Source organism: Phyllobates terribilis, unplaced genomic scaffold, assembly GCF_046119375.1.
Source record: "Phyllobates terribilis strain yellow unplaced genomic scaffold, ASM4611937v1 Scaffold_2__4_contigs__length_985480577, whole genome shotgun sequence".
NCBI lineage: Eukaryota > Metazoa > Chordata > Amphibia > Anura > Dendrobatidae > Phyllobates > Phyllobates terribilis.
The window spans coordinates 16,763,202-16,783,610 of NW_027362762.1; the positions used below are offsets into that span (position 1 = coordinate 16,763,202).

A 20,409-nucleotide genomic window follows, 5' to 3' on the forward strand; every position below is an offset into this window, starting at 1 on the left:
GCCCCTGGAGATGGATGTGGGGGGCACATACTTTTCTCCATATTAATGTCTATGGATGTAGATGAGGACAGAGAAGCCCCTGGAGGTGGATGTGGGGGGCACATACTTTCTCCATATTAATGTCTATGGATGTAGATGAGGACAGAGAAGCCCCCGGAGGTGGATGTGGGGGGCACATACTTTCTCCATATTAATGTCTATGGATGTAGATGAGGACAGAGAAGCCCCTGGAGGTGGATGTGGGGGGCACATACTTTTCTCTATTTTAATTTCTATGGGTGTAGATGAGGACAGAGAAGCCCCCGGAGGTGGATGTGGGGGGCACATACTTTCTCCATATTAATGTCTATGGATGTAGATGAGGACAGAGAAGCCCCTGGAGGTGGATGTGGGGGGCACATACTTTTCTCCATATTAATGTCTATGGATGTAGATGAGGACAGAGAAGCCCCTGGAGGTGGATGTGGGGGGCACATACTTTTCTCCATATTAATGTCTATGGATGTAGATGAGGACAGAGAAGCCCCTGGAGATGGATGTGGGGGGCACATACTTTTCTCCATATTAATGTCTATGGATGTAGATGAGGACAGAGAAGCCCCTGGAGGTGGATGTGGGGGGCACATACTTTCTCCATATTAATGTCTATGGATGTAGATGAGGACAGAGAAGCCCCCGGAGGTGGATGTGGGGGGCACATACTTTCTCCATATTAATGTCTATGGATGTAGATGAGGACAGAGAAGCCCCTGGAGGTGGATGTGGGGGGCACATACTTTTCTCTATTTTAATTTCTATGGGTGTAGATGAGGACAGAGAAGCCCCCGGAGGTGGATGTGGGGGGCACATACTTTCTCCATATTAATGTCTATGGATGTAGATGAGGACAGAGAAGCCCCCGGAGGTGGATGTGGGGGGCACATACTTTCCTCCATATTAATGTCTATGGATGTAGATGAGCACAGAGAAGCCCCCGGAGGTGGATGTGGGGGGCACATACTTTTCTCCATATTAATGTCTATGGATGTAGATGAGGACAGAGAAGCCCCCGGAGGTGGATGTGGGGGGCACATACTTTCCTCCATATTAATGTCTATGGATGTAGATGAGAACAGTGAAGCCCCCGGAGGTGGATGTGGGGGGCACATACTTTCCTCCATATTAATGTCTGTGGATGTAGATGAGGACAGAGAAGCCCCTGGAGGTGGATGTGGGGGGCACATACTTTCCTCCATATTAATGTCTATGGATGTAGATGACAGAGAAGCCCCTTGAGGTGTATGTGGGGGGCACATACTTTCCTCCATATTAATGTCTATGGATGTAGATGAGGACAGAGAAGCCCCCGGAGGTGGATGTGGGGGGCACATACTTTCCTCCATATTAATGTCTATAGATGTAGATGAGGATAGAGAAGCCCCTGGAGGTGGATGTGGGGGGCACATACTTTCCTCCATATTAATGTCTATGGATGTAGATGTGGACAGAGAAGCCCCCGGAGGTGGATGTGGGGGGCACATACTTTTCTCCATATTAATGTCTATGGATGTAGATGAGGATAGAGAAGCCCCTGAAGGTGGATGTGGGGGGCACATACTTTCCTCCATATTAATGTCTATGGATGTAGATGAGGACAGAGAAGCCCCCGGAGGTGGATGTGGGGGGCACATACTTTCTTCCATATTAATGTCTATGGATGTAGATGAGGACAGAGAAGCCCCTGGAGGTGGATGTGGGGGGCACATACTTTCTCCATATTAATGTCTATGGATGTAGATGAGGACAGAGAAGCCCCCGGAGGTGGATGTGGGGGGCACATACTTTCTTCCATATTAATGTCTATGGATGTAGATGAGGACAGAGAAGCCCCTGGAGGTGGATGTGGGGGGCACATACTTTTCTCCATATTAATGTCTATGGATGTAGATGAGGACAGAGAAGCCCCTGGAGGTGGATGTGGGGGGCACATACTTTCTCCATATTAATGTCTATGGATGTAGATGAGGACAGAGAAGCCCCCGGAGGTGGATGTGGGGGGCACATACTTTCTCCATATTAATGTCTATGGATGTAGATGAGGACAGAGAAGCCCCTGGAGGTGGATGTGGGGGGCACATACTTTTCTCTATTTTAATTTCTATGGGTGTAGATGAGGACAGAGAAGCCCCCGGAGGTGGATGTGTGGGGCACATACTTTCCTCCATATTAATGTCTATGGATGTAGATGAGGACAGAGAAGCCCCCGGAGGTGGATGTGGGGGGCACATACTATCCTCCATATTAATGTCTATGGATGTAGATGAGAGCAGAGAAGCCCCTGGAGGTGGATGTGGGGGGCACATACTTTTCTCCATATTAATGTCTATGGATGTAGATGAGGACAGAGAAGCCCCCGGAGGTGGATGTGGGGGGCACATACTTTCCTCCATATTAATGTCTATGGATGTAGATGAGAACAGTGAAGCCCCCGGAGGTGGATGTGGGGGGCACATACTTTCCTCCATATTAATGTCTGTGGATGTAGATGAGGACAGAGAAGCCCCCGGAGGTGGATGTGGGGGGCACATACTTTCCTCCATATTAATGTCTATGGATGTAGATGACAGAGAAGCCACCGGAGGTGGATGTGGGGGGCACATACTTTCCTCCATATTAATGTCTATGGATGTAGATGACAGAGAAGCCCCTTGAGGTGTATGTGGGGGGCACATACTTTCCTCCATATTAATGTCTATGGATGTAGATGACAGAGAAGCCAGCGGATGTGGATGTGGGGGGCACAAATGTAGCACCCTGAGGATTCGGCTGCTACAGGGGTATTGCACCTCAACCCAGAGGTGTGGTATTCCACTCCCGGGTAAGGATGGAGTGTGGAGCTGAGCTCAGTTAGCTGCATGCACTACACACATCCCATTTCCGGAGGGCAGACCAACGGTACTCCCACTTAGAAATGTGCAGGTACGATCGAGTCTGTCCTTGGCTGGAGTGGGAGGGGGGTGGTACATCCCAGTAGTGTAGGGGCAGATAGGGGGAGCAGTCTGGGTAGTGCTAGGAGCTCATTGGGTGCTGGTCACCTGAGCTCACACATAGAGGGAGTATTTAAGGTGGGAACCATCTAAGATCAGGGTCAGTCAGTCTGTCAGAGTTTTGTCAGAGCAGAGCAGAGGAAGAGAGCAGAGGAGAAGAGCAGCTCCAAGGCCCAGAGAGAGAGAGAGGAGAAAGAAAGACCCAGAGGGGGAGACAGAAGGAACTCTGAGAACCCAAGTACAACCCTAGGGTGAAGAGTTGGCAACAGGGTACCGGATCCCAAACTGGTGGGGGCTAAAGCATACCTCAGCCAGAGACCGGAGGCCGTGGGCAGGATCTGCCACGGCCACCCACCACATCCACCCTGAAGGCAAACCACGTGTAGGGTCAGGGAACCCAAGGCCAAGGGTCTCCCAACAGAAGGCCCGAGGGAGCTGGACCTAGGTGGATCCCTGGTGGGGACGGCCAGAAGAAAGGACAAGAAGGAGGGCTCAGGGACACGCTCCGGACTTGCTTGGGGGTTGGCTGAATCCAGGACCTGGTGGACGCAGCACGGCTCGGGTGGTCACTCAAGGCCGGAGTGACCGGAATATCTGCAGTAAGTAAACACCCTGAACTGCACAACCCGACTCTGTCTTTAATTATCATCTACGCTGCACCACCACAACCCCCATCCTCTGCACCTGACCCCCTGAGGCCATACCCCTCCCGTTGGGGGTTATACTATCTAAAGCTGCACCAACACCATCAGCCTCAGCGGACCCTGCTGCAGCGGCGGCCGTAGTGACCGCAATCCAACGGGTGGCGTAGTCGACATAACGAACTTTGTAACATCTGTAGGACTGCCACATACTCTGAGCTTGACACCCTGGGCACGGACCGGGTCACAGCCACTCGGAGACTACAACCCCCATCTGATCCGGCTCCGGGTATTCCCCTAAAGAATATGGCCCAGGGGGCGCGTCAACTTTGGCGTAGTCAGCAGGATCTCGTGCCCGCAACAACCGGGTACTGCGTGCCTGAAGAAAAGTACACCGTTACCTCAGAAAGAAGTCTCCTGCCGGTTCCGGAGGGTCCCCGCCAACGGGCCCCATCACAGGTCGTTTCCCGCCGGTTGTCCGCCATTTGCAGCTTTTTCCCGCCATCCATGGAGTTTCCCGCCACTGGGAGACGATTCCCGCCATTTCCAAAGATTTCCCGCCTTGGAAGAGCGGACGCCATTATGGGCGTGCCAGAGGGTGGCAAGAGGCCACCTCCCATCGTGGGCCAGGTCGAAGAATGGCGCCAAAAGCGGAAACCGCGCCCACCAACAGAGACTGTGATGCTGGAAGTGTCCATCAGCGTGAGAGAACTGCCCCTGGAACTGACAATCACAAAGTTGCCCCGGGACCACCCTCGGTGTGGGCGGAGACAGAAGAAGAGAGCAAAGATGGGTGTCGCCTGGAGCAGTCTGGAGAGAGCGCACCCGGAGACAAGACGTCTGGAAGAGAGTCCAGAAAGAGCCTACCCGGAGATGGAGGGAGAGCCAGGTAGCACCGACCCAGTGGTCAGGAACCTGATGCGGGCCGCCACTCCAGGCAGCACCGACCCAGTGGTCAGGAGCCTGTTGCCGGTCGCCACTCCAGAAGGCCTGCTGGAGACAACGAGAGGAGAGCAGAGCAGCACCGACCCGTTGGTCAGGAGCCTGCTAGAAGCAACGACCCCACTAGGCTTAGTGGAGGTCCTGGCACAGCTCCCCCGAGATCGGGAGTGTGCACAGACCGCGCTGGAGGGCCTCGCACGGAGGATGGCCCGGGTGCAGCGAGAGACGTTAGCGGAATGGAGCCGTGAGATGGCCCAGCAGACAAGAACCCGTCAGCGGAGCACGCCACCCGAGACGAGGAGACAGACCGCCTCTGAGGATGGCGCAGGAGGACTGAAGGCCGGAGACGGCGCCGAGAAGGGAGCCGAACGAATGGAGGCAGGTAAAGGGGACGTCACTACCCCGAGCCGGGAAACCGCGTGCCTGCCCCAGCTCCCCGTCGCAGAGCCCGAAGTACCCCCTGCCGTGCCCGTAACCGCAACGTCACCGCCACAGACTAGGCCTCAACCGGAAGCCGCAGCCGCGACCCCTGTGACGTCACACGCCTCGACCCCGAGCGTGACCAAGCAGGAAGTACCACCAGCCTGGTCGCAGGGCCTAGTACCCCCGGGCGCCGCAATACCAACAGCGCCCCCTACCTCCGCGGAGCCACCGGCCTGGTCGCAGGGCCGAATAACCCAGGGCGCCGCCGTTCTTACGGTGCCCTTTGCCTTTAGGGTGCCCCAAGCCTGGTCGCAAGGCCTGGTCGACCCGGGCGCCACTACCATCAACGCGCCCTCAACATCTAGAGTGCCGCACCTGGGTGAAGATCTATTCGCCCAGCATACGTGCCCGGATGGGCAGCCCTTCATCTGGCCCCAGGAGTACATTCAGCTGGAACTCCAGAGAGCAAGGGCCATGTGCGAACCCCTGATTCCGGCTCCGAAGCCCGTAAAGAGGACCTCGCCCCCGCTGGAGGAGGCACAGTTCGAGTGGGACCCCACCGGAGAAGACCTCATGGGGTTCACTCAGGAGACTCGGGCGGCCGCAGCAGAGCGTGCAGAGTGCTGCCGGCAGCAGCTCGAGGTCTTTGAGAGGGAGCGGAGAGAGAGGCGGGTCCGGGAACAACAAGCCCAAATAAAGAGCGCGGAGCAGAAGAGCCGGGCCAGGAGGAGTCCCCGTGCAGCTCATGGTCCCCCTTCCACCGGGACTGTGATCAAGTTTAATATGCAGCACGGGTGGGGCTTCATCCGAGATCACCGCACCCCAGGCGACGTCTTCGTGACAAGAAGAGACGTTGAGTCCCACCTACCGGAGGGACACAGAGGACGTGACCTGTATGTAGGGGACGAGGTCACCTTCACCCGGCACAAGTGTGCCAAAGGACCCTACGCCCTCCATGTGCATCGCCTGACGGAGGAGGAGCTGCGGTGTGAAGAGGAGCAAGAGGACCCGGACGGGTCTGAAACTGAAACTGTCCACAAAGAAAGAGCAGGAGGACGCCGTCGTTGAGTACGGTAGTATAGAGACTGTATATAGTTGCCCATCGGGGCACAGTGAACCGTTGCTGCTAATATAGTCCCCGTTGGGACCAGAGAACTGAACTGTTAACCCGTGTGTCCCTATTCCCACTGACCGAGGACTGAGAGCGGTCATCCCTTCCCTAATACCTGGCCGAGGACTGAGAGCGGCCATATCCCCTTGTATATAGTTGCGCTTCCTAAAGCGCCCCCTACCGGTTTTATAGGAAACTGTTGTTTTTACTAAAAGAGACTGTCGCACTTTACCCGGTCACAAGTTGCACCGTGACCGGAGGAACCAGAAGGCAAGAATGTTTATATGAAAAGTTTATGCTGATATATATGATGTTTTATATGTTTTATATGTTTATGTTTATAAAAAAAAATGTATGTTTTGGATGTTTTATATCTTACAGCCCGAGGACGTGCTGTGGTTTACCAGGGGGGAATGTAGCACCCTGAGGATTCGGCTGCTACAGGGGTATTGCACCTCAACCCAGAGGTGTGGTATTCCACTCCCGGGTAAGGATGGAGTGTGGAGCTGAGCTCAGAAGGCTGCATGCACTACACACATCCCATTTCTGGAGGGCAGACCAACGGTACTCCCACTTAGAAATGTGCAGGTACGATCGAGTCTGTCCTTGGCTGGAGTGGGAGGGGGGTGGTACATCCCAGTAGTGTAGGGGCAGATAGGGGGAGCAGTCTGGGTAGTGCTAGGAGCTCATTGGGTGCTGGTCACCTGAGCTCACACATAGAGGGAGTATTTAAGGTGGGAACCATCTAAGATCAGGGTCAGTCAGTCTGTCAGAGTTTTGTCAGAGCAGAGCAGAGGAAGAGAGCAGAGGAGAAGAGCAGCTCCAAGGCCCAGAGAGAGAGAGAGGAGAAAGAAAGACCCAGAGGGGGAGACAGAAGGAACTCTGAGAACCCAAGTACAACCCTAGGGTGAAGAGTTGGCAACAGGGTACCGGATCCCAAACTGGTGGGGGCTAAAGCATACCTCAGCCAGAGACCGGAGGCCGTGGGCAGGATCTGCCACGGCCACCCACCACATCCACCCTGAAGGCAAACCACGTGTAGGGTCAGGGAACCCAAGGCCAAGGGTCTCCCAACAGAAGGCCCGAGGGAGCTGGACCTAGGTGGATCCCTGGTGGGGACGGCCAGAAGAAAGGACAAGAAGGAGGGCTCAGGGACACGCTCCGGACTTGCTTGGGGGTTGGCTGAATCCAGGACCTGGTGGACGCAGCACGGCTCGGGTGGTCACTCAAGGCCGGAGTGACCGGAATATCTGCAGTAAGTAAACACCCTGAACTGCACAACCCGACTCTGTCTTTAATTATCATCTACGCTGCACCACCACAACCCCCATCCTCTGCACCTGACCCCCTGAGGCCATACCCCTCCCGTTGGGGGTTATACTATCTAAAGCTGCACCAACACCATCAGCCTCAGCGGACCCTGCTGCAGCGGCGGCCGTAGTGACCGCAATCCAACGGGTGGCGTAGTCGACATAACGAACTTTGTAACATCTGTAGGACTGCCACATACTCTGAGCTTGACACCCTGGGCACGGACCGGGTCACAGCCACTCGGAGACTACAACCCCCATCTGATCCGGCTCCGGGTATTCCCCTAAAGAATATGGCCCAGGGGGCGCGTCACATACTTTCCTCCATATAAATATCTATGGATGTAGATGACAGAGAAGCCCCTTGAGGTGGATGTGGGGGGCACATACTTTTCTCCATATTAATGTCTATGGATGTAGATGAGGACAGAGAAGCCCCCGGAGGTGGATGTGGGGGGCACATACTTTCCTCTATTTTAATGTCTATGGATGTAGATGAGGACAGAGAAGCCCCTGGAGGTGGATGTGGGGGGCACATACTTTTCTCCATATTAATGTCTATGGATGTAGATGACAGAGAAGCCCCTGGAGGTGGATGTGGGGGGCACATACTTTTCTCCATATTAATGTCTATGGATGTAGATGACAGAGAAGCCCCTGGAGGTGGATGTGGGGGGCACATACTTTTCTCCATATTAATGTCTATGGATGTAGATGACAGAGAAGCCCCTGGAGGTGGATGTGGGGGGCACATACTTTTCTCCATATTAATGTCTATGGATGTAGATGAGGACAGAGAAGCCCCCGGAGGTGGATGTGGGGTGCACATACTTTTCTCCATATTAATGTCTATGGATGTAGATGAGGACAGAGAAGCCCCCGGAGGTGGATGTGGGGGGCACATACTTTTCTCCATATTAATGTCTATGGATGTAGATGAGGACAGAGAAGCCCCCGGAGGTGGATGTGGGGGGCACATACTTTTCTCCATATTAATGTCTATGGATGTAGATGAGGACAGAGAAGCCCCCGGAGGTGGATGTGGGGGGCACATACTTTTCTCCATATTAATGTCTATGGATGTAGATGACAGAGAAGCCCCTGGAGGTGGATGTGGGGGGCACATACTTTTCTCCATATTAATGTCTATGGATGTAGATGAGGACAGAGAAGCCCCTGGAGGTGGATGTGGGGGGCACATACTTTCCTCCATATTAATGTCTATGGGTGTAGATGAGGACAGAGAAGCCCCCGGAGGTGGATGTGGGGGGCACATACTTTTCTCCATATTAATGTCTATGGATGTAGATGAGGACAGAGAAGCCCCTGGAGGTGGATGTGGGGGGCACATACTTTCTCCATATTAATGTCTATGGATGTAGATGAGGATAGAGAAGCCCCCGGAGGTGGATGTGGGGGGCACATACTTTCCTCCATATTAATGTCTATGGATGTAGATGAGGACAGAGAAGCCCCCGGAGGTGGATGTGGGGGGCACATACTTTCTCCATATTAATGTCTATGGATGTAGATGAGGATAGAGAAGCCCCCGGAGGTGGATGTGGGGGGCACAAACTTTCCTCCATATTAATGTCTATGGATGTAGATGAGGACAGAGAAGCCCCCGGAGGTGGATGTGGGGGGCACATACTTTTCTCCATATTAATGTCTATGGATGTAGATGAGGACAGAGAAGCCCCTGGAGGTGGATGTGGGGGGCACATACTTTCCTCCATATTAATGTCTATGGATGTAGATGAGGACAGAGAAGCCCCTGGAGGTGGATGTGGGGGGCACATACTTTCTTCCATATTAATGTCTATGGATGTAGATGAGGACAGAGAAGCCCCTGGAGGTGGATGTGGGGGGCACATACTTTCCTCCATATTAATGTCTATGGATGTAGATGAGGACAGAGAAGCCCCTGGAGGTGGATGTGGGGGGCACATACTTTCTCCATATTAATGTCTATGGATGTAGATGTGGACAGAGAAGCCCCTGGAGGTGGATGTGGGGGGCACATACTTTCTCCATATTAATGTCTATGGATGTAGATGAGGACAGAGAAGCCCCTGGAGGTGGATGTGGGGGCACATACTTTCTCCATATTAATGTCTATGGATGTAGATGTGGACAGAGAAGCCCCTGGAGGTGGATGTGGGGGGCACATACTTTCTCCATATTAATGTCTATGGATGTAGATGAGGACAGAGAAGCCCCTGGAGGTGGATGTGGGGGGCACATACTTTCTCCATATTAATGTCTATGGATGTAGATGTGGACAGAGAAGCCCCTGGAGGTGGATGTGGGGGGCACATACTTTCTCCATATTAATGTCTATGGATGTAGATGAGGACAGAGAAGCCCCTGGAGGTGGATGTGGGGGGCACATACTTTCCTCCATATTAATGTCTATGGATGTAGATGTGGACAGAGAAGCCCCTGGAGGTGGATGTGGGGGGCACATACTTTCTCCATATTAATGTCTATGGATGTAGATGTGGACAGAGAAGCCCCTGGAGGTGGATGTGGGGGGCACATACTTTTCTCCATATTAATGTCTATGGATGTAGATGAGGACAGAGAAGCCCCTGGAGGTGGATGTGGGGGGCACATACTTTTCTCTATATTAATGTCTATGGATGTAGATGAGGACAGAGAAGCCCCTGGAGATGGATGTGGGGGGCACATACTTTTCTCCATATCAATGTCTATGGATGTAGATGAGGACAGAGAAGCCCCTGGAGATGGATGTGGGGGGCACATACTTTTCTCCATATTAATGTCTATGGATGTAGATGAGGACAGAGAAGCCCCTGGAGGTGGATGTGGGGGGCACATACTTTCTCCATATTAATGTCTATGGATGTAGATGAGGACAGAGAAGCCCCCGGAGGTGGATGTGGGGGGTACATACTTTCTCCATATTAATGTCTATGGATGTAGATGAGGACAGAGAAGCCCCTGGAGGTGGATGTGGGGGGCACATACTTTTCTCCATATTAATGTCTATGGGTGTAGATGAGGACAGAGAAGCCCCCGGAGGTGGATGTGGGGGGCACATACTTTTCTCCATATTAATGTCTATGGGTGTAGATGAGGACAGAGAAGCCCCTGGAGGTGGATGTGGGGGGCACATACTTTTCTCCATATTAATGTCTATGGGTGTAGATGAGGACAGAGAAGCCCCTGGAGGTGGATGTGGGGGGCACATACTTTTCTCCATATTAATGTCTATGGATGTAGATGAGGACAGAGAAGCCCCTGGAGGTGGATGTGGGGGGCACATACTTTCTCCATATTAATGTCTATGGATGTAGATGAGGACAGAGAAGCCCCCGGAGGTGGATGTGGGGGGCACATACTTTCTCCATATTAATGTCTATGGATGTAGATGAGGACAGAGAAGCCCCTGGAGGTGGATGTGGGGGGCACATACTTTTCTTCATATTAATGTCTATGGATGTAGATGAGGACAGAGAAGCCCCCGGAGGTGGATGTGGGGGGCACATACTTTTCTTCATATTAATGTCTATGGATGTAGATGAGGACAGAGAAGCCCCTGGAGGTGGATGTGGGGGGCACATACTTTCTCCATATTAATGTCTATGGATGTAGATGAGGACAGAGAAGCCCCCGGAGGTGGATGTGGGGGGCACATACTTTCTCCATATTAATGTCTATGGATGTAGATGAGGACAGAGAAGCCCCTGGCGGTGGATGTGGGGGGCACATACTTTTCTCCATATTAATGTCTATGGATGTAGATGAGGACAGAGAAGCCCCTGGAGGTGGATGTGGGGGGCACATACTTTTCTCCATATTAATTTCTATGGGTGTAGATGAGGACAGAGAAGCCCCCGGAGGTGGATGTGGGGGGCACAAACTTTCCTCCATATTAATGTCTATGGATGTAGATGAGGACAGAGAAGCCCCTGGAGGTGGATGTGGGGGGCACATACTTTTCTCCATATTAATGTCTATGGGTGTAGATGAGGACAGAGAAGCCCCCGGAGGTGGATGTGGGGGGCACATACTTTTCTCTATTTTAATTTCTATGGGTGTAGATGAGGACAGAGAAGCCCCCGGAGGTGGATGTGGGGGGCACATACTTTCCTCCATATTAATGTCTATGGATGTAGATGAGAACAGTGAAGCCCCCGGAGGTGGATGTGGGGGGCACATACTTTCCTCCATATTAATGTCTATGGATGTAGATGACAGAGAAGTCACCGGAGGTGGATGTGGGGGGCACATACTTTCCTCCATATTAATGTCTATGGATGTAGATGACAGAGAAGCCCCTTGAGGTGGATGTGGGGGGCACATACTTTCCTCCATATTAATGTCTATGGATGTAGATGACAGAGAAGCCCCTTGAGGTGGATGTGGGGGGCACATACTTTCCTCCATATTAATGTCTATGGATGTAGATGACAGAGAAGCCCCTTGAGGTGGATGTGGGGGGCACATACTTTCCTCCATATTAATGTCTATGGATGTAGATGACAGATAAGCCCCCGGAGGTGGATGTGGGGGGCACATACTTTCCTCCATATTAATGTCTATGGATGTAGATGAGAACAGTGAAGCCCCCGGAGGTGGATGTGGGGGGCACATACTTTCCTCCATATTAATGTCTATGGATGTAGATGACAGAGAAGCCACCGGAGGTGGATGTGGGGGGCACATACTTTCCTCCATATTAATGTCTATGGATGTAGATGACAGAGAAGCCCCTTGAGGTGGATGTGGGGGGCACATACTTTCCTCCATATTAATGTCTATGGATGTAGATGACAGAGAAGCCCCTTGAGGTGGATGTGGGGGGCACATACTTTCCTCCATATTAATGTCTATGGATGTAGATGACAGAGAAGCCCCTTGAGGTGGATGTGGGGGGGCACATACTTTCCTCCATATAAATATCTATGGATGTAGATGACAGAGAAGCCCCTTGAGGTGGATGTGGGGGGCACATACTTTTCTCCATATTAATGTCTATGGATGTAGATGAGGACAGAGAAGCCCCCGGAGGTGGATGTGGGGGGCACATACTTTCCTCTATTTTAATGTCTATGGATGTAGATGAGGACAGAGAAGCCCCTGGAGGTGGATGTGGGGGGCACATACTTTTCTCCATATTAATGTCTATGGATGTAGATGAGGACAGAGAAACCCCCGGAGGTGGATGTGGGGGGCACATACTTTTCTCCATATTAATGTCTATGGATGTAGATGAGGACAGAGAAACCCCCGGAGGTGGATGTGGGGGGCACATACTTTTCTCCATATTAATGTCTATGGATGTAGATGAGGACAGAGAAGCCCCCAGAGGTGGATGTGGGGGGCACATACTTTCCTCCATATTAATGTCTATGGATGTAGATGACAGAGAAGCCACCGGATGTGGATGTGGGGGGCACATACTTTTCTCTATATTAATGTCTATGGATGTAGATGACAGAGAAGCCCCCGGAGGTGGATGTGGGGGGCACATACTTTCTCCATATTAATGTCTATGGATGTAGATGAGGACAGAGAAGCCCCCGGAGGTGGATGTGGGGGGCACATACTTTCTCCATATTAATATCTATGGATGTAGATGAGGACAGAGAAACCCCCGGAGGTGGATGTGGGGGGCACACACTTTTCTCTATATAAATGTCTATGGATGTAGATGAGGACAGAGAAGCCCCCGGAGGTGGATGTGGGGGGCACATACTTTTCTCTATATTAATGTCTATGGATGTAGATGAGGACAGAGAAGCCCCCGGAGGTGGATGTGGGGGGCACATACTTTTCTCTATATAAATGTCTATGGGTGTAGATGAGGACAGAGAAGCCCCCGGAGGTGGATGTGGGGGGCACATACTTTTCTCTATATAAATGTCTATGGGTGTAGATGAGGACAGAGAAGCCCCCGGAGGTGGATGTGGGGGGCACATACTTTCTCCATATTAATGTCTATGGATGTAGATGAGGACAGAGAAGCCCCTGGAGGTGGATGTGGGGGGCACATACTTTTCTCTATATTAATGTGTATGGGTGTAGATGAGGACAGAGAAGCCCCTGGAGGTGTATGTGGGGGGCACATATGACGCGCCCCCTGGGCCAGTGTTGTTTGGGGGAATACCCGGAGCCGGATCAGATGGGGGTTGTAGTCTCCGAGTGGCGGTGACCCGGTCCGTGCCCAGGGTGTCAAGCTCAGTGTGTGGCAGACCTTACAGATGTTATTAGTGTTCTTTGTGTCGACTACGCCACCCGTTGATTTGCGGTCAATACGGCCGCCGCTGCAGCAGGGTCCGCTGAGGCTGGTGGTGCTTGTGCAGCTCTGGTAGTATAACCCCCAACGGGAGGGGTATAGCCTCAGGGGGTCAGGTGTAGAGGATGGTGGTAGTGGTGGTGCAGTGTGGATGTTAAGAAGACTCCGAGCCGGGCTGTGCAGTTCAGGGTTTTTACTTACTGCTGTTCTTGTGGTCACTCTGGCCTTAAGTGACCGCCCGAGCCGTGCTGCGTCCACCAGGTCTTGGACTCGGCCAACCCCCAGGTGATTCTGGAGCGTGGTCCTGAGCTCCCTTTCTGACTTGTCCTTCTCTCTGGCCTTCCCCACCAGGGATCCACCTAAGTCCGGCTCCCTCGGGCCTCTTGTTGGTAAACCCTTGTCTCTGGGTTCCCTGACCCTATTCTTGGTTTGCCTTCCGGGTGGATTTAGTGGGTGGTCGTGGCAGATCCTGCCCACGACCTCCGGTCTCTGGCTAAGGTGTGCTGTAGCCTCCACCAGCTTGGGATCCGGTACCCTGTTGCCAACTCTTCACCCTCTGATCTAATTTTGGGTTCTTGGAGTTCCCTCTTCTCCCCCTCTGGGTCTTTCTTTCTCCTCTCTCTCTCTTGGCCTGGGGCTGCTCTGCTCTTCTGCTCTCTTCCTCTGCAAAGACTGACAGACCAGCCTTCTACAAAAGACTCCTCTGCAAAGACTTACTGACTGACTGACTGACCCTGATCTTAGATGGTGCCCACCTTAAATACTCCCTCTATGTGTGAGCTCAGGTGACCAGCACCCAATGAGCTCCTAACTTTACCCAGGCTGCTCCCCCTATCTGCCCCTACACTACTGGGATGTACCACCCCCCTCCCACTCCAGCCAAGGACAGACTCGGTCGTACCTGCACATTTCTAAGTGGGAGTACCGTTGGTCTGCCCTCCGGAAATGGGATGTGTGTAGTGCATGCAGCTAACTGAGCTCAGCTCCACACTCCATCCTTACCCGGGAGTGGAATATCACACCTCTGGGTTGAGGTGCAATACCCCTGTAGCAGCCGAATCCTCAGGGTGCTACATTCCCCCCTGGTAAATCACAGCACGTCCTCGGGCTGTAAGATATAAACAACATCCAAAACATACAATTTTTTCATAAACATATAAAACATCACATATATTATCAGCAATAAACTTTTCATATAAATAACATTTTTGTAAACATTCCTGTCTCTGGTTCCTCCGGTCACGGTGCAACTTGTTACCGGGTAAAATGCGACAGTCTCTTGAAGAAAATGGTTTTCCCATAAAACCAGTAGGGGGCGCTTTTAGGAAGCGCAACTATTTACAAGGGGAGGTATGGCCGCTCTCAGTCCTCGGCCAGGTAATGGGAATAGGGATAACCGCTCTCAGTCCTCGGTCAGTGGGAATAGGGACACACGGGTTAACAGTTCAGTTCTCTGGTCCCAACGGGGACTATATTAGCAGCAACGGTTCACTGTGCCCCGACGGGCAACTATATACAGCTTCTACTCTGCTGTACTCAACGACGACGTCCTCCTGCTCTTTCTTTGTGGACAGTTTCAGTTTCAGACCCGTCCGGGTCCTCTTGCTCCTCCTCACACCGCAGCTCCTCCTCCGTCAGGCGATGCACATGGAGGGCGTAGGGTCCTTTGGCACACTTGTGCCGGGTGAAGGTGACCTCGTCCCCTATATAAAGGTCACGACCTCTGTGTCCCTCCGGTAGGTGGGACTCAACGTCTCTTCTGGTCACGAAGACGTCACCTGGGGTGCGGTGATCTCGGATGAAGCCCCACCCGTGCTGCATATTAAACTTGATCACAGTCCCGGTGGAAGGGGGACCATGAGCTGCACGGGGACTCCTCCTGGCCCGGCTCTTCTGCTCCGCGCTCTTTATTTGGGCTTGTTGTTCCCGGACCCGCCTCTCTCTCCGCTCCCTCTCAAAGACCTCGAGCTGCTGGCGGCAGCACTCTGCACGCTCCGCTGCGGCTGCCCGAGTCTCCTGAGTGAACCCCATGAGATCTTCTCCGGTGGGGTCCCACTCAAACTGTGCCTCCTCTAGCGGGGGCGAGATCCTCTTTATGGGCTTTGGAACCGGGATCAGGGGTTCGTCTAGGGGTCTCTCTTTCCGGAGTCGAGGATGGTGAAACTCCGGTGGCCATATGAAGGGCTGCCCATCCGGGCACGTATGTTGGGCGAACAGATCTTCTCCCAGATGCGGCACTCTTGGTTTTATGGGCGCGGTGGTGGTGGCGCCCGGGTTGCCCAGGCCTTGCGGCCAGGCCTGGGGCACCTGGAAAGTGAAGGGCACCGTAAGGACGGCGGCGCCCTGGGCTACTTGGCCCTGCGACCAGGCCGGTGGCTCCGCGGAGGTAGGGGGCGCTGTTGGTATTGCGGCGCCCGGGGGTACTAGGCCCTGCGACCAGGCTGGTGGTACTTCCTGCTTGGTCACGCTTGGGGTCGAGGCGTGTGACGTCACAGGGGTCGCGGCTGCGGCTTCCGGTTGAGGCCTAGTCTGTGGCGGTGACGTTGCGGTTACGGGCACGGCAGGGGGTACTTCGGGCTCTGCGACGGGGAGCTGGGGCAGGTTCGCGGTTTCCCGGTTTGGGGTAGAGACGTCCCCTTTACCTGCCTCCTTTCGTTCGGCTCCCTTCTCGGCGCCGTCTCCGGCCTTCAGTCCTCCTGCGCCATCCTCAGAGGCGGTCTGTCTCCTCGTCTCGGGTGGCGTGCTCCGCTGACGAGTTCTTGTCTGCTGGGCCATCTCTCGGCTCCACTCCGCTAACGTCTCTCGCTGCACCCGGGCCATCCTCCGTGCGAGGCCCTCCAGCGCAGTCTGTGCACACTCCCGATCTCGGGGGAGCTGTGCCAGGACCTCCACTAAGCCTAGTGGGGTCGTTGCTTCTAGCAGGCTCCTGACCAACGGGTCGGTGCTGCTCTGCTCTCCTCTCGTTGTCTCCAGCAGGCCTTCTGGAGTGGCGACCGGCAACAGGCTCCTGACCACTGGGTCGGTGCTGCCTGGAGTGGCGGCCCGCATCAGGCTCCTGACCACTGGGTCGGTGCTGCCTGGCTCTCCCTCCATCTCCGGGTAGGCTCTTTCTGGGCTCTCCTCCAGACGTCTTGTCTCCGGGTGCGCTCTCTCCAGACTGCTCCAGGCGACACCCATCTTTGTTCTCTTCTTCTGTCTCCGCCCACATCGAGGGTGGTCCCGGGGCAACTTGGTGATTGTCAGTTCCAGGGGCAGTTCTCTCACGCTGATGGACACTTCCAGCATCACAGTCTCTGTTGGTGGGGGCGGTTTCCGCTTTTGGCGCCATTCTTCGACCTGGCCCACGATGGGAGGTGGCCTTTTGCCACCCTCTGGCACGCTCATAATGGCGTCCGCTCCCCCAAGGCGGGAAATCTTCGGAAATGGCGGGAATCGCTTCCCAGTGGCGGGAAACTCCATGGATGGCGGGAAAAAGCTGCAAATGGCGGACAACCGGCGGGAAACGACCTGTGATGGGGCCCGATGGCGGGGACCCTCCGGAACCGGCAGGAGACTTCTTTCTAAGGTAACGATGAACTTTTTCTTCAGGCACGCAGTACCCGGTTGTTGCGGGCACGTTATCCTGCCGACTACGCCAAAGTTGACGCGCCCCCTGGGCCAGTGTTGTTTGGGGGAATACCCGGAGCCGGATCAGTTGGGGGTTGTAGTCTCCGAGTGGCGGTGACCCGGTCCGTGCCCAGGGTGTCAAGCTCAGTGTGTGGCAGACCTTACAGATGTTATTAGTGTTCTTTGTGTCGACTACGCCACCCGTTGATTTGCGGTCAATACGGCCGCCGCTGCAGCAGGGTCCGCTGAGGCTGGTGGTGCTTGTGCAGCTCTGGTAGTATAACCCCCAACGGGAGGGGTATAGCCTCAGGGGGTCAGGTGTAGAGGATGGTGGTAGTGGTGGTGCAGTGTGGATGTTAAGAAGACTCCGAGCCGGGCTGTGCAGTTCAGGGTTTTTACTTACTGCTGTTCTTGTGGTCACTCTGGCCTTAAGTGACCGCCCGAGCCGTGCTGCGTCCACCAGGTCTTGGACTCGGCCAACCCCCAGGTGATTCTGGAGCGTGGTCCTGAGCTCCCTTTCTGACTTGTCCTTCTCTCTGGCCTTCCCCACCAGGGATCCACCTAAGTCCGGCTCCCTCGGGCCTCTTGTTGGTAAACCCTTGTCTCTGGGTTCCCTGACCCTATTCTTGGTTTGCCTTCCGGGTGGATTTAGTGGGTGGTCGTGGCAGATCCTGCCCACGACCTCCGGTCTCTGGCTAAGGTGTGCTGTAGCCTCCACCAGCTTGGGATCCGGTACCCTGTTGCCAACTCTTCACCCTCTGATCTAATTTTGGGTTCTTGGAGTTCCCTCTTCTCCCCCTCTGGGTCTTTCTTTCTCCTCTCTCTCTCTTGGCCTGGGGCTGCTCTGCTCTTCTGCTCTCTTCCTCTGCAAAGACTGACAGACCAGCCTTCTACAAAAGACTCCTCTGCAAAGACTTACTGACTGACTGACTGACCCTGATCTTAGATGGTGCCCACCTTAAATACTCCCTCTATGTGTGAGCTCAGGTGACCAGCACCCAATGAGCTCCTAACTTTACCCAGGCTGCTCCCCCTATCTGCCCCTACACTACTGGGATGTACCACCCCCCTCCCACTCCAGCCAAGGACAGACTCGATCGTACCTGCACATTTCTAAGTGGGAGTACCGTTGGTCTGCCCTCCGGAAATGGGATGTGTGTAGTGCATGCAGCTAACTGAGCTCAGCTCCACACTCCATCCTTACCCGGGAGTGGAATACCACACCTCTGGGTTGAGGTGCAATACCCCTGTAGCAGCCGAATCCTCAGGGTGCTACACATACTTTTCTCTATATTAATGTCCATGGATGTAGATGAGGACAGAGAAACCCCCGGAGGTGGATGTGGGGGGCACTTACTTTTCTCCATATTAATGTCTATGGATGTAGATGAGGACAGAGAAGCCCCCGGAGGTGGATGTGGGGGGCACTTACTTTTCTCCATATTAATGTCTATGGGTGTAGATGAGGACAGAGAAGCCCCTGGAGGTGGATGTGGGGGGCACATACTTTTCTCTATATTAATGTCTATGGATGTAGATGAGGACAGAGAAGCCCCCGGAGTTGGATGTGGGGGGCACTTACTTTTCTCCATATTAATGTCTATGGATGTAGATGAGGAGAGAGAAGCCCCTGGAGGTGGATGTGGGGGGCACATACTTTTCTCTATATTAATGTCTATGGATGTAGATGAGGACAGAGAAGCCCCCGGAGGTGGATGTGGGGGGCACTTACTTTTCTCCATATTAATGTCTATGGGTGTAGATGAGGACAGAGAAGCCCCCGGAGGTGGATGTGGGGGGCACATACTTTTCTCTATATTAATGTCTATGGATGTAGATGAGGACAGAGAAGCCCCCGGAGGTGGATGTGGGGGGCACTTACTTTTCTCCATATTAATGTCTATGGGTGTAGATGAGGACAGAGAAGCCCCCGGAGGTGGATGTGGGGGGCACATACTTTTCTCTATATTAATGTCTATGGATGTAGATGAGGACAGAGAAGCCCCTGGAGGTGGATGTGGGGGCACATACTTTTCTCTATATTAATGTCTATGGATGTAGATGAGGACAGAGAAGCCCCCGGAGGTGGATGTGGGGGGCATTTACTTTTCTTCATATTAATGTCTATGGATGTAGATGAGGACAGAGAAGCCCCCGGAGGTAGATGTGGGGGGCACATACTTTCCTCCATATTAATGTCTATGGATGTAGATGAGGACAGAGAAGCCCCTGGAGGTGGATGTGGGGGGCACATACTTTTCTCCATATTAATGTCTATGGATGTAGATGAGGACAGAGAAGCCCCCGGAGGTCAATGTGGGGGGCATATACTTTCTCCATATTAATGTCTATGAATGTAGATGAGGACAGAGAAGCCCCCGGAGGTGGATGTGGGGGGCACATACTTTTCTCCATATTAATGTCTATGGATGTAGATGAGGACAGAGAAGCCCCCGGAGGTGGATGTGGGGGGCACATACTTTTCTCCATATTAATGTCTATGAATGTAGATGAGGACAGAGAAGCCCCTGGAGGTGGATGTGGGGGGCACATACTTTTCCCCATATTAATGTCTATGGATATAGATGGGGACAGTGAAGCCCCCGGAGGTGGATGTGGGGGGCACATACTTTCTCCATATTAATGTCTATGAATGTATATGAGGACAGAGAAGCCCCTGGAGGTGGATGTGGGGGGCACATACTTTCCTCCATAATAATGTCTATGGATGTAGTTGAGGAAAGAGAAGCCCCCGGAGGTGGATGTGGGGGGCACATACTTTCTCCATATTAATGTCTATGGATGTAGATGAGGTCAGAGAAGCCCCCGGAGGTGGATGTGGGGGGCACATATTTTTCTCCATATTAATGTCTATGGATGTAGATGAGGACAGAGAAGCCCCCGGAGGTGGATGTGGGGGGCACATACTTTTCTCCATATTAATGTCTATGGATGTAGATGAGGACAGAGAAGCCCCCGGAGGTGGATGTGGGGGGCACATACTTTTCTCCATATTAATGTCTATGGATGTAGATGAGGACAGAGAAGGCCCTGGAGGTGGTTGTGGGGGGCACATACTTTCCTC

General features: G+C 53.3%; 1 protein-coding gene across 7 annotated transcripts in view; it reads left to right on the forward strand.

Moving 5' to 3' along the window:
- The window catches only part of LOC141189172 (protein sel-1 homolog 3-like), a 265,916-nt gene that overhangs the window by 159,206 nt on the left and 86,301 nt on the right, over nucleotides 1-20,409 (forward strand). The window lies entirely within an intron of this gene.